Genomic DNA, 13,071 nt, shown 5'->3' on the forward strand with positions numbered 1-13,071 from the left:
ATGTGTTTCTGTCTGTTTTGAGCGTTGCCTAATAGAGGGCCAATCAGAGCGTACCGTGCACCAGGCCTCATGGGAGAGCACAGATGTCATTGTGATATAAGTGGGTTATTTGTCTGTGTCTTTTCTGCAGTGAATGATGTCAGACTGATTCCGTTCAGAACATCAACTCACTTGCTAATAGAATATTTCTCTATTTGTTTTCTCACACTCACTCACACAAGAAAGAAAGGTTATTGCATATTATGGATCTACTGTCACATTTTATACATTTAATTTGATTAATTTTTCAACAACAAAATTACAGAGCCCAAACTTTTAAATGGTAGTATTTGCATCATCTTGTAAGTCATCAAATTTGTAGTATGTGTTACACAGTGCATTGGAAGTGTGATTTGTGTCTTGACACACAACATATTTAGGTTCTTTACAGAAAGACAAACAGTTTGCCGTTGGAATCTTGTTGTGCATGTTTAGGACGTGTAATTCCTCTGAACACACAGTAGCTATCGAGCGTTCTGGAATGCAGCTGTGTGTTCAGAGGAATCGCCTCTGAGAGATTACAGAGGAATTACAAAAAGTGTGAACATCACTTGCAACGTTGGTTATTACTAGTGATGTTCACACTTTTTGTAAAACCAGTGTTTCCCACACATAGACTAATTTGTGGCGGTCCGCCACAGAATCAACACCGGCCACCACATATTGCTTCATTGATTTTTTTGAAAAACGCTATTTAAAAGACGCACGCATATTCGTTTAGCTGCATTTCCTTAGCTCTCCCTCTGCCTCTTGCGCCACTCACTCACTCACTCACTCACTCACTCACTCACTCACTCACTCACTCACTCTCTCACTCTCTCACTCTCTGACTCACTCACTCACTCACTCACTCACTCACTCACTCACTCACTCACTCACTCTCTCACTCTCTCACTCTCTCACTCTCTCACTCTCTGACTCTCTGACTCACTCACTCACTCTCTCACTCTCTGACTCACTCACTCACTCTGACTCACTCTCTCGCGCTCGCACTCACTCTCTCGCGCTCGCACTCACTCTCTCTCACACACAGCGTTTTTGCACACTTAGTGTGGCATAACAGTTAAAGCCATAGCCGTTGAATAACAGAGTTGCCACGTGTTCATCTTTTGTCAGCGCGCGCAGTCACGTGATCGCGCCGCTCTCAATAGTTCTAAAAGAACCAACGCTGTGTCAATATACATTTGAACAGACGACAGCTTCACTATGCAGGTATTTACAGCAATTTTTGGTAAACAGTACAGCATAGTGTGCATTGATAATTACATCAACCGCATTTACAATATCTTTTTAAAATGGAGAGTGATGATGCACCATGGTAATGTTATGCTCTTCTTGTATTTAGCCCTGAGGTATTCCTTACTATCACTATAAATAATATTCAAGTTGCTTAAAGTATTGCACATCATAACTGCTTACTTTTTTGCAGGTTTTACATTTGAATACATGTTAGACATGGTAAAATACTAGATTTCTTTAAATGCCCCCCTCACCGCCACCACCACACATTGCTTTAGAATCTGTGGGAAACATGCATGTGTATTGAATGTTAAAGAAGTTAATAATAACAACAGTGAAGAATGTATTTTTTTATTTAAATTCTTTTTCACCATGGCAGGCCTAATTCTTCAGCTTTTGTATGTTTAGTAAAAAACATTGAAACCAAGACCAACATTCTAGAACAAACCAGACTATTTCTAGAGCACTTAACAGACATGAACAGCTGTTTTACTCTGGGCAGATGACTGTGTGTGCGTTTCTGTGTAAGCTTTTGTAGTTGTGTGTGTGTGTGTGTGTGTGTGTTTGTGTGTGTGTGTTCTAAAGGAGAGTATTCAATGAAGCTTAGTCACCTGTTGTAATTTTAACATTCTACTACTGTGTGTGTGTTTGAGAGAGAGAGATTTCTGTTTCTCTGTGGATGTTAAATCGGCCTCCATCAATCCCGCTGTCAGGCGCAACAGAGAAGCCACTACCGTCCCTTCGTGCTGCACAAAGCTTTGTCTTTGTCTGCTACCTCCTCGTTACACTGCTGCATTTGTGCTCAATTAGCTCTTAAATGTGTCAAAAACAAGAGAGCATCATGGGAGAGGAAGGCCATGTCACGACTGCGCTTTGTGAGAAGGTTTAGCGTGCTAGTGGGGTCAACAGATTGATTGTGTGCACAGAGAGAGCTATGGCAGGGCCGACCAGTACCGAGTGGCAGGAAAAAGAGCGAGAAAGAGACATGGAAAGACAAATAGTATGTGTTGTGAATGAGGTCAGCCTGCAATGGAGGGGGGTAGGCCAGTGTCTGTGGGGTTTCACAGACATGTCTGTGCTCAAACAATGAAGCATTATGTGTTCAACATAACCCTCTCACACACGCATGACATCACTGCTTCGGAATACGGTATGCGACCTCAGTTTCCTGTTTGAGATGTTTTTGCACCACCAGTTTGACCAGCACAATGCTCATTGTGAGGCATTACATTCGTTCATTCTTTAAACTGTTGTTGAGGTTTTCAGATTTGGGCCTGTAAATGGGTCTGTGTAAATATAAATATGTGGTTGCATTTATATTTTTACTCTTTAAACGTTCAGAAAGCCTCCACAGTAGCCACACAAAGCATTGATCAAGACCACAAATGAATTTGGCTTTATGACTGAAGTGGTTTAGATAAGCCTGTTGTTGTAAAAGGAAGCCATAAACTCATTGTGCATGTGTATACGAACAGGGACCAAACCACAGACCTTTAGATGACTGTACGATTAAATGGAAGTTATTCAGGTATCAAACGACAAACACTTCTACAGTTTAGCTAGCTTACTTCGATTCTCTTTAAACTGTTGTTTTCTTGGGCCTGTAAATGGGTCTGTGTACATACAAATATGTTGCTGCATTTATATTTTGGAAGGGATACCTTCACAAAGGTGTCATCATTTGGATAATATAACTATATATATATATATAGTTTTATATACATTTTTATATTAGATTTTCTAAAGTGACAGTGATGACATTTGTAATGTAAAGATACATTTCTGCATTCTATTTTACAAAATGTTTTGGAAAAGTCCACATAAAGTTTAGCAGAACAACTGTTTTCAACATTGATGATTAATAATCATAATCTTTCATACGCACAAAATAAACATAGGCCTATTATAATATTTCTGAAGGATCATGACACTAAAGACTGAAGTAATAACTGCTGAAAATTCAGCTCCATCACAGAAATGCATTACATATTAAAAACATACTACAATAGGCAACACACAACATTTTAGTCATTTAATGTATTTTTGATCAAATAAATGTAGCCTTATTGCACATAAAGAGACATCTTTTAAAAACATTTAAAAAATAATAATACAGACCCCAAACTTTTTAATGGTAGTTTGCATGGGGCCATTGGGCCAGCACTATAAAAAACGTAAAATTTTTATGTATGGCTACACAAGCAAAATTGCTATTTACCTTATTAATATTTATTTTATGTGGCTTTTTTTATACCTTAATTTGTTTGGTGGTTTGAGCATGATGGACATGTCCATGTTGGCATCCTCCAAATTTGTCTAGCTTCTACAACAGGAATTTGCACCAAAATACTGTAGTTTGGCTGGATGCATGATTGTTTTTGCTTAATTCGGTCACAAAGTTAACTCCAATGTATGGCATTGTTTTAATTTGAATTTAGCAATTAATAATTAATAATTTAGCACTTCTGTCCACAACTCTTATCAAAACACCCCATTTTTAGGTCAAAAGTTAGGTGTGTAAAGTCCTGTCTCTACCTTTTGTTTTCTATCTCATTCTCCTTCCTTTTCTTTCTTTCTTTTTCTGTGCCAAAGGGCTGCATCTCCCCTCTTTTACTAAAGTGTTGCTCACATTTAACACTATAACATAGACTGTCTGTTTGCATTAGTCAAGAGTCCTATGCGGACGCTGCTTTTATGCTAGTATGTTACACTTTTTTTTCCATTCTCTCTGCATCTTTCTGTTTCTGTCCTTGAGACCACCATCTTGAAAGCTCGTTGTGGACGAAACTCATTGTGACAGCTGTTAGGTCGCGTTGTGAATCTGTCTTTTTTTGTTTTTCACATATGAATGTGTGTGGAGAGCAGAATCACTACTTGCTTACTTAGTTTCAATCAGTTCACATTTCCTCGCACGCATTCGTTTCTGTAAATATTTGTTTTATGTTAGTTGCCGTAGGCAGCCTAATTTTAATGACTGAAACTCCAGGTTGCTCTGCTCTGATTGGTCCTTGGATTGTGAAGCAGTTTCACTTCAGAATGCCAATGAACTGGTTTTACACATCTGCTGATCTGCCCTGCATGACTAGAATGTTCCTTGAAAAATCTCTAGCTTATCGCTCTTATTACAGGTTTCGTCTTGTGACATGGGTGGCCCAGAATACCTAAACATTAGATTGACAGAGTAAGAAATGCGCTCTATAATATACTCCTCTATCACGCTTTAATTTAATAAAATTGGTGTAACGCATCTTTAAAACGTCTCCTTCCTGTCGTACACGGTTGTGCTCAGGCTTGTCTGGAAGCTACTGTTGTTGTGGTGCTGTTAACCAGAGTGCTTTGCTGTCATTACTACTTCCGTGAAGGATTGCACTTCGTGTTGTCTGCCATCCTGTGTCCCCAGGCGTCTCTTATGAGATCGGTTACATAGTAAAACTAGCACCTTGAGATCTCACTCACTCTCTCTTCTCTCTCGTTCACTGGTGTAAATGGTCCTTGTCATTGGCTGCCCTCATTTCCTGCTAATTAAAAGCAGAGGAATGCAGCTCTGCCACTCCATCTCGTGCTAATAGAGGACAGGAAAAAAGAAGGGATGATAAAAAGGAAGAGTAGTTTAATGGAGCGGTTTTCGGCAGTGCTAGCTTTTGACCACTACATCAGAAGAAACCACAGAATCAGATCAGTTCTGCCGCCTTCACACCACTGGCGTAGAGTGCTAATATTGGTGTTTTTGACACCACGGCAAGTTATTTACAGAGAGGCTTTGAATAAGTTTTAAATAGAGAAGGAAACAAATAAGCTCGGTTTGTTTTTGGTTTGTCATGCTAAGCAAGTTTGTTACCATGTTTCAGGAGGATAAGGGGGGTGTCCTGTCCAGGAGGAAGGAGGTGTTTAGTTATCTGCTCTTAGCACATTTACTGACTGGTTCCTTCCTTCCTGCTTGAGCATTCAGTTCTTCCTGTCATTGTTCAGCAAGTTTACTGTATTTTCTGTGTGTGTGAGACCTTTGAAAGCATTCCTGAGAAATGAATAGATAATTAGATGCCCGACTTAATCAGCTGCATAAAAAAGTGAATGAATAAATAATTTAAGTAAACTTTTTGTAACCTGTGGCTGATTTGCGATGGTTCCTATGTCTCTTACTGATGTCACACAGGATCCTCTTTCTGAGCAGTCACACACCCTCAGGAAGTCTTGCACACTGTTGATGGTCTGTTAAAACATCGATGGCTGAATCCTCCGTTTATTTCCTGTTATTCCTCCGATCCACATCCTGCTGAAGCACCATTGTGTGATTTATGCATGCGTTTGTGTGTGCACGTGCACAGATGGAGTACAGTCAACAAGTCAAATGGCAAATGGAGTGAATTGTGTAAATTTGTAAATGCTATAATCATTTTTTCTCATCTCTCTACTACAACCTGTTTAATTCCAGAAACATCTGTTCTGCCGGTGTGTGTGAGATATATATATATATATATTGAAGCATCTTGGTCTGCATGCTGGCTGAGGATTTTCTTGGAGAGTTGTAAAATATTTTAAACAATTATCAGTAAATAATGGTAACCTAAAGTAATATAATTAGTTAAAATATTTTTCATATTGCCCCACAAAGATGCATCATGTGCCGTTCTGTGCTTTTGAGAGGGATGAGGGAGACGAGCAGGAGAGATACCATCTCTTTTCTAATATCAACTTATCTTCGTTTTCTCCTGATGTTGCGAAGCACCGGACACTAAATTTTATCTTCCACAGGGTCAAAACATTTAGGCTATGTTTGATTTTGTGCTGCCAGAGAATGTGAAACTAAAATCACCAGTGTGTGACATGCCCTATACAAATAAACTTGACGCGCCTTAACAAATCTAATAATAAGCACAAACTGTGTTAAATAGAATTTGAAGTAAAAAGGTACCACGGTGCGAAGACCTTATTGGAATTGCTCTGTTTATTTAAAATTTTTGGTATTTTTTGGTATCCAGTCTATTTAATCACATTTAATTTACACTAGAAAATCAACTTAAAAAACATAAATTTGATTTAATGGCATGGCAGCACCATGGCTGAATAGCGATACAGGAAACACTTGTGCATTCATGTGTATTTGGCCGGATCGGCTGGGCTGTGTCAGTTCTTTTGTTCCCCAGCGTCTCAAACTCACCTGCCTCTGAACAGACCAGCTGTGACCAGCCCCTTCTTGACGCTGTTGGATTCCCTGTGTAGCATATGGGTTGGTTGTAAGAGTAATCTACAGGCTGTGGTTAGACCCTGCACCCTGCTGGGCAGCCACTAAACCACCACAGTAACTGTTGTGCTCTCATCCTGAATGATAACCCAAACCCACCCCCTCCCTAACAGCTCTACTCTATAACCCTGCACCATATCATCAAGTGTGACAAGCCTCACTGCTAAATTTAGCTCCTCATAATGGCTCTGCGGAAACCCGGACTGCAGCAGGACAATCTGGGAATGCGCAGGAAGATAGAGAGATCGGAGTGTGTGTTGGTCAGGGATCAGGTTAATTCTAGTACAAATGTCCAGCGTTCTAATCTCCTAATCCTCAGTCTTTCTGATATCATGTAACTGGGAAACACCTGTTTTTGTTGGCAGGGATCTCTACATGAGTAATCTGTGTGACCTGTTGGTGCTCTCTGAAATTATCTTCTGCCTCTGGAATGACTTTTTCCCCTCCTTTTTCATCATCTGATGACGTGTTACAGTTTCCTTATGGCTGGTGAGGACTGCAGACACACTTGGATCCCTTTGTTTCCATGCGATATCTGGCCTAACCTGAAATGCTCCATTTCCCCTTCAAATTGGGACTCTGGGACTTGTTTGAGTTTTGTAGTGTCTGCTTTTGAATAAGTGTTCAAGGGTCTTTTACTTAGTGAAGTGGGTGTGTAAACTTTACTAACCAGCCTCTCATGCATTCTACAGTGTGCAGTAAATGTGTGCTTATTTGAGCCCCCACCACTGCCTTCCCTTGCCCCTTTAAACTGAACCGATGCTGGTGCTCATCCAGGAGACCTCTCAGAATCGGCCTGCACTTCCACTGAATTGAGCTGAACAGTTTGCGATGTGACGCTTTGCAGACATTACCCTGCACAGTTCCAGATCCGCACTGGCTGGAAGGGTCACATTTGGGTTGGGAATTTATAAAAAAACTGCACCTAACTGATAATTAGGTTTACATAAGCATCTGATATAAACAATTAGGGACAGTTTACCCAAAAATGTAGATATTTGAATATATTCGAATGCATTGCTTGATATTTGATATCCGTTCTAATTCGATTTTTTTCAAAAATGACAGCCCTAATGACTATATTTCTTCTGTTGAACCTTTAAAAAAACAGTACAGTCAAAGGCAACCAAAACTATATGAATGAATCAAAAATAATGAATGTTTATGAAATTCAGCTGTAATATTTACAGAAGACAATCTCTGTGAAAATGTGGTCCTCTGAGTAGTTTTTACTTTAGGCCTCTTGTCGTTTAAAGGAAAAGTTGTAATAAAACAAACAAAATCAGTTTAGACTTGTCAATGCTGGGAATATACAATTAGTATTTTATCTTTTATATATATATATAACCTTGTTTTTTATATAGTATATTCTTTCTTAATATATTGTTTTTCTTTATATACTATATTCTTTTTCCCCATCTAAATTGTTTTGTGTATCACATTTCCATAATAATGTTTTTGGGGAATCAAGTGTTTAATTCTTTATGGCATTGGAAACTTGAAATTCAGAAGCTCTTACATGTTGTACGTGCGAAAACAAGCCCCTTCACCTGTTTTTGACAAGCTGTTGAATCTCGTTTAAACTCTACAGCATATTTCTCTGGAAGAGCCACATTAATGCTGCAGGAAAAATTCTCCTCGGTGAAACATGAAATGCAGTGCTGAGTTCACACAAATCATGCACGGAGCAAACATTTCTGAAAGAAGTTTTAGTTGCTGGCCATCAGGACTCAGCAGTGAAATATGCAGAGGATTTTACTCTTGAAAAGGTGTGGACGTTTTGATAAGACTGAGAAATGTAAACACTCTCTGAAGGCCCTATCTCGAGCATTCTGTCCCCCCCCACACCCAAAGTTTTAAGTGCAAAATAATATTGTCTGTTGAAAGTCGTTTGCAGGCTGAATAAAGTGGCGGATGCATTAAGCAGGAATCTTGTGGCTGCAGAGGCTAGCTGTGCTTTGTTCGCGAGTGCATTGCTTCAAAGTGGAAAAACGTGTACATCAGCAGACTTTCATCTCAAGCACCTCTCTCTTTTATTTTAATCTTAAAGAGCTTTGAGCACTCTCCATCCTTTTGTATAGAATCTACTAAAAGTACCAGTGAAATCACTGTTACTTTAAACTCTCGCTGCTTGCTCTGTTTCATTCTCCCTTTCTTCATAATGCAGGGAATATTATGGAATATTCTTAAATGTGTTTTTGAGTGTCTACTAGAATAGGTTTGAATGTTTGGAAAAGTCTTTAGTTCACACATTTTACATTTATTGTGCAACAGTCTCAGTCTGTCTGTAATGCGCTGTTTAGTTCTAGTCTCTTTAAAGCCCCTGCTATTGAAAATTGCAATACACTGATTGTTTGGATGGACCAGTGGGTTGTGATGGCCAGCTTTTCGAGTGTGTTTTCCAAATGTCACACCCCTTACCATAACTGAGTTTCAACACACTACTCGCACAACTCAACCAGGCCTCCCCCTTTTTCTCTGTATGTCTTGGGCGGGATCTAGAGGCTTTTCAGGGTGTTCAGAACAGTGCTCGATATAGAGAAGTGCTCCCTTTGCAGTGGACTTTGTGATTTGGCATTTTTCATGCTCAAATAGCAATATTTCACACGATAGTTGCACATGTAAAAAGCATTATAGGTCCACGTTAAGAGTATTTCAACTGCGTTTGTCCATATTTTTCTCATATTTCTCTGAAGAAAGTAGTTTTTATGAACAAGATTTTCATTTCTGGGAGAACTATCACTTAAGCGAGTTGTGACCGTTGTACCCTTTCACCCCTGCTTAATTACTATGAAAACAACTGCTTAATAGTCCCTAACTAGTCCTCAGCTGATGTTTGATGAAGTACTGAAAGCAGCAGAGTCTGTCAACCTTTTCCTGTTTAGATTTTATTCTAAAATGAGAGCCGAACCTCTGCTCACCATGGATAGGATTATACATTTATAATAAAAAAAAAAAAAAATGTATATGGTTATAGCTCATGTTTACCATGGTAGTAATGTTGCTTATATTAGCAAACATAAGGACAGGGTGGTTCTTTTGATGGATGGGTTGGCAGTGAAAGGGCTGGAGAGAGGAGAGTAAAAGAGAATAGCTTGTTCAGATATTCCTCTATTTCAGTGTCTCGGGATGTTTAACCTTGTTTACCTACTCGCCAGTTTTTAGCAGGATTGTTTTGTTTTTAAAGCATGTCTGGCCTCCTCGCTTTCCAATGTTGTGCAGTTAGATCTGCGAATATTATCTTTCGTTCTTACCCCATACAGTTCCTCTTCATGTTTCTTATCATTTACACCCTGTAAAATGTATTCACTTCTGTTCAACATTGAGCAATGATTTGATTGCTGGGCACCAAATCAGCATATGATTTCATAATGATTTCTAAAAGATAATGTAACACTGAAGAGCACGAATAGTTGAATATTTTATCAATAATTGTTATTCTAAACATAAAAATACTATTCAAATTTCACTATGTTGCTTTGTTGGCCATAAAATAAATTAATCTATGATAAATGTCAAGCGTGCAAACTAAAACTCACAAATCGAATTAAATCCACTGGGTGGTGCTGTAGTGTGTTTTAAAGGGTTAGTTCACCCAAAAATTAAAATGCAGTCATTAGTTACGTACCCTAATGTCGTTTGACACCCATAAGACCTCCGTTCATCTTCGGAACACAACTGAAGATATTTTTGTTGAAATCCGATGGCTCAGACAGGCCTTCATTGACACCAATGTCATTTCCTCTCTCAAGACCCATAAAGGCACTAAAGACGGCGTTACAAAGCCCATCTCTCTACAATCATTTTATGAAGCGACGGGTTCATAAAAACAAAATAGTTTTTGTGCGCACAAAAACTAAATAATGACTTTTAGAGATGGGCCGATTTCAAAACAAAGTTTCGAACGGTTCTATGAATCAGCGTATTGATTCAGGATTCGGATCCAAATCATGAATCGATACTAGGGCTGAACGATATTCTGTTTTAACATCGACATCACGATGTGCGCGTGTGCGATAGTCACATCGCCGGAACATGCGATGTGAAGGGTAGTAGTATTTTTTTACGGTCTATAGTAGTAGCCCATGGTGTATTAAGGAAGCACACAGTAAACGAGTTTGTTGCTGGAGTGACATGCACGTTCCTCGTGCCTGCACCGTGATTGGTTCGCTGTGCCGCTGCTTACCGCTCACGGCCAAACATTCACTGCTAAAATGCGCGACGAAGAGGATCCGAATAGGGGAAAAAAAAGGTTCGTACCAGAAATCATCTTTTTGGGACTATTTTGGCTACATAAAGGAGGATGTTGAACAAAAAGAGGTACTTTGCATGGAGTGTCTTGTGGCCACAAAACAAGAAAGCACCACCAATATTTCTGATCACTTAAAACGGCACAACAAAGCTCTTTACGATGAATACAAAGCAGGGCTCGACATTAACGCTTGTCCGGGACATGTGGGTGTTTTGAAGGGACAAGTGAAAGAGAATTTTACTTGACTGACGGACAAGAGCCTGATTAAAACAAAAAATAACTAGCGAATCACCAAAATGCAAGAATGTTTGTGCATTTATTTAGTGTAAGTGGCGATCGATTGTGGATAATAATATATAATGAACTGATGATAATAAGGTCGCGCTGTTGACGCTCGTGCAGCCTCTCGAGGAGAAATCCCAACACTAGAGCGTTTTCCTGAATACCATCACGACTGAAAATGACACTGATATGACAGCTCCATAAACAACTAATTAACATTCACTTAGTCACTTACATTTTAGATGCAATATTTAGTGTTGTTGTTCTATTTCAGCAGTGATAATCGTTCACAGCAGACCCGTAACACGTCTCACTCATAGCAACAAGTGTGAACGATTCAGCGTTCGAATGAATCGTTTGAATGAACGACTCAGTGACTCACTTGTTAAGACGGTCACCTGCTGCCACCTACTGGAGGTTTAGTTTCATGTTTACACATATTTTCCAACATTTCTTTTTGTCACTTGTAATGAAGCTTGCTTATTAGTGAAATTATTAATATCACGGAATGGTAATTATTGACTTTAGCCTGGATTGATGGCTCTCAATATCGCAATATATATCGTTGGGGGAAAAAATATCGCAATGTAATTTTTTTCCAATATCGTGCAGGCCTAATCATTACACTGATTCGTAACCGTTTGAATCTTTGTTTTGAAATCGGCCCATCTCTAAAAGTTTGTGCGCACAAAAACTATTCCCGTCGCTTCATAAAATGATTGTAAAGGGCTTTGTAACGCCGTCTTTAGTGCCTTTATGGGTCTTGAGAGAGGAAATGACATTGGTGTCAATGAAGGCCTGTCTGAGCCATCGGACATCAACAAAAGTATCTTCATTTGTGTTCTGAAGATGAACGGAGGTCTTACGGGTGTCGACCGACATTAGGGTACGTCATTTTTTGGGTGAACTAACCCTTTAATTTGATTGTATTTGATCGCATAGTCGTTGTCTGCCAAACTCTTTTTATTTTAGGTACACTTGGGTACATTAAAACTAGGGATGCTCCGATCCGCCATTATTTGCCGGATCGGGTATCGGACAGACAGGACCGATCCAAATCCGATATGGTGTGTATAATATTCTGTTATTGTTAAGCCCCAGTGCCCCACAAAAGGCACAAAAACATCAACGATGTGCACTATATTATAAGTGTTCTGAAGCCATTCCATAGTTTAATGCGAGTACAGATGAATATTTAATTCATTAAATTCAAGTTCACATCAATGTCTGCTCCCTCTGCTGTGAAAAAATCCGGACGGAGGACGGCGCGCTGTGAGCATGTGACTCCGTGTTGATTCAAGCTAGGGATGGGCATTTTCCCAAAATATTGTATTCGAATATTTGGGCTCATAAAAATCGAATATTCGAATATTTGTTTATTTAAATTAGGTATTTTGAGAAAATGAGAGATGTTTCTTTCTTTTTTTCTCTAAACATGTCGTCACCATTTCTGAACAAGCTTATGATTAGGCAATGTACACAACACGCTTACGTTATATCTTAAGGTTTTTAAAACATTAAACAGTGTGTAAAAAAATGCCTAAAGAACAAAAGCATTATAAGCTCAAGGAGCACGAGCGCAGAGCGCGTCAGTTAGCGTGACGTATACACACACACACACACACACAAACGTCAATAGGCTATAGCCTACCGACCTGTGTGTGCGTGTGTTTGATATGGCTGATGTGTTTACTTTGTATTGTTTCACATTTTCATGTAGGGATAAACTATAATATTATTGGATTATGATATTATTCTCGGGTGAGAGAATGCGCCACTGACAGGCGTTGCGGAGACAAAGATATCGGTTAAGTGAAGTCTGAGTGAAGAACTTTGTATTTTCTGTTCATAAACCCTCAAAGAACTTTAAAGGAAGCATTTGTGTCGAGATCATTTTGCTATCATAAGTTATCTCACTATCACTCGGGGTACAGATAAGCTTACCTGCACTCCTGAGCAGTGATCGCTCATTCCACTGGTGTTTGGATTTCATGTGATTCTCGTTTGTGGTGGTGAT

General features: G+C 39.2%; 1 protein-coding gene and 1 long non-coding RNA gene across 5 annotated transcripts in view; one reads left to right on the forward strand and one right to left on the reverse strand.

Moving 5' to 3' along the window:
• The window catches only part of qkia (QKI, KH domain containing, RNA binding a), a 79,786-nt gene that overhangs the window by 9,278 nt on the left and 57,437 nt on the right, over positions 1-13,071 (forward strand). The window lies entirely within an intron of this gene.
• Positions 4,205-5,439, reverse strand: LOC137090573 (uncharacterized). Its single transcript, XR_010907900.1, has 3 exons — positions 5,383-5,439; positions 5,117-5,293; positions 4,205-4,840 (listed from the first exon to the last, which is right to left on the reverse strand). It is a non-coding gene; the product is annotated as an uncharacterized lncRNA (long non-coding RNA).

The sequence above is a fragment of the Pseudorasbora parva genome, chromosome 10 (assembly GCF_024679245.1).
Source record: "Pseudorasbora parva isolate DD20220531a chromosome 10, ASM2467924v1, whole genome shotgun sequence".
NCBI lineage: Eukaryota > Metazoa > Chordata > Actinopteri > Cypriniformes > Gobionidae > Pseudorasbora > Pseudorasbora parva.